We start from the raw sequence: 2,362 nt of genomic DNA, 5'->3' as shown, positions 1-2,362 counted from the left end.
TATATATATATATACATATACATATATATATATATATATATATATATATATATATATATATATATATATATATATATATATATATACATATATATATATAAATATATACATACATATATATATATATATATATATATATATATATATATATATATATATATATATACATATACATAATACATATATATATATATATATATATATATATATATATATATATATATACATACACGTATACATATACATATACATATACATATACATATACATATACATATGCATATACATAGAGGTGTTCATTCGGTTGATCGGGTCGGTTTCGTACGGGTGTTATTCGGTTCGGTTGCATTTCGATTCGGTTATTTTTCGGTTGTGTGTTACAACGGGTCACACGCGGGTCGAGTCGATTAGGCACGGTTCGGTTGGAGATCGGTTATTCAAGCTATCGGGTTAGCATCAGTTCGGTGTCGGTTGAAGTTCGTGTCGAGTGTCAATCGGTCTCGGGTTGTCATCGATTACTAATTGGTTCGGTTTTTTCGGGTACAGATCGGGTTCGAGCTTTATTTTTCGAGTAGTTATCGGTTACGGACAACTATCGATCGGGTCAATATCGAAATAAGTTAATAGTCGGGTTTTTAATTGATGTATGCTCATTTTATGGCAGATCAATTTATTTCAATTAGTTTATATATATATATATATATATATATATATATATATATATATATATATATATATATATATATATATATATATATATATATATATATATATATATATATATATATATATATATATATATATATATATATATATATATATATATATATATATATATATATATATATATATATATATATATATGAGACTTTTATTTAATAATGCATCATGTTGCTACTTTTGATAATTGGTTGAATATTAAAACTCAATAATCGAAACTCGATTTGTTTGAATGAATAAGAATATCTAAACTATCTCGTAGGCTATTAGTTACGTACTTAGACTTATTAGCGTTATTGTCTTATTGAGTACTCTAAAGTATAAACTAATAGTCTCTCCAATTCAGAGTAATTATCTCGATTTCTTTTTAGGCTTGTAATTAACCTATTAGAAATTTAGAATATATTACTAGAGGAGAATTTATGCAAATTCCAAATGAGACATTTGTTTTTTAATTAGAGGGAGTATAAGCTATTAGAATATACATTACTCTATTACGCTAATAATCGATTGTATTTCTAAGTTTGATAATTGAAACTTATTATATATAATAAAGTGAATTAGATTAATAGTAATCATAACTATTTTATATGATATTATGTATTTATACTTATTAGTGACCATGAATACTTTAAAATAATAAATCTATTACACTAATAATTGATCGTATATTCGTATGTAATTTAAAGCTTAATAATGTTTGGAACTATATCTATTGGAGTGAATAAAACTAATACAAACTATCTTATAGAGTTATACTTATAGAGTTATAGTTATAGACTTATAGACTATCATTGACATTTGACTGTTAACTCAATGTTATTACTTATTACTATTAGTTATTAGTTATTATTGATCTTGAATACTCTAAACTCTAAAGTAATTTATAGGCTATTATTAATAATCGATCGTAGATTCGTAATTCAAAGTTCACTTATCATAATTCGATCTATTATAGATTATAGTAAATGAAACTAGTGTAGTACTCTACCTTTTTTGATTATTCGTAATGCATCATGTTGCTACTTTTGATAATTGATTAAATATTAAAACTCGATAATCGAAACTCGATTTGTTTGAATGAATAATAAGAATAATCTAAACTATCTCATAGGTTATTAGAATATACATTACTCTATTACACTAATAATCGATTGTATTTCTAAGTTTGATAATTGAAACTTATTATATATAATAAAGTGAATTAGATTAATCAAGTAATCATAACCATTTTATATGATATTATGTATTTATACTTGTTAGTGACCTTGAATACTTTAAAATAATAAATCTATTACGCTAATAATTCATCGTATTTAATTTAAAACTTAATAATGTTCGGAACTAGACCTATTGTTAGTGACTTAGAAGAATAGGTAATTAGTAATGACTAGCTATAAACAAGACCAAACAAGAGGTAATTTATGCTTGTCCCACATCGACTTAGAAGAAGAGGTAATTAGTAATGACTAGCTATAAACAAGACCAAACAAGTGGTAATTTATGCTTGTCCCACATCGACTTAGAAGAAGAGGTAATTAGTAATGAATAGCTATAAATAAGACCAAACAGCCTTGGGGCATATTTAAAAGGGTCGGTTGGCTAATTATGCCATGCTTACCCTTTGATTTGGTGAGTGCTG

The 2,362-nt window shown here is 24.7% G+C and overlaps 1 non-coding gene across 1 annotated transcript in view; it reads left to right on the top strand.

The window, feature by feature from the left end:
* The first annotated feature begins 2,306 nt into the window (after nt 1-2,306).
* Nucleotides 2,307-2,362, top strand: part of LOC130811981 (U11 spliceosomal RNA) — a 129-nt gene continuing 73 nt past the window's right edge. The window contains exon 1 of the small nuclear RNA XR_009041591.1: nt 2,307-2,362. This exon is cut by the window's right edge and continues 73 nt beyond it. This is a non-coding gene — a small nuclear RNA (U11 spliceosomal RNA).

This window comes from Amaranthus tricolor, chromosome 4 (genome assembly GCF_026212465.1).
Source record: "Amaranthus tricolor cultivar Red isolate AtriRed21 chromosome 4, ASM2621246v1, whole genome shotgun sequence".
NCBI classification, from domain to species: domain Eukaryota; kingdom Viridiplantae; phylum Streptophyta; class Magnoliopsida; order Caryophyllales; family Amaranthaceae; genus Amaranthus; species Amaranthus tricolor.
This window is presented reverse-complemented; position numbering and strand designations above follow the sequence as displayed.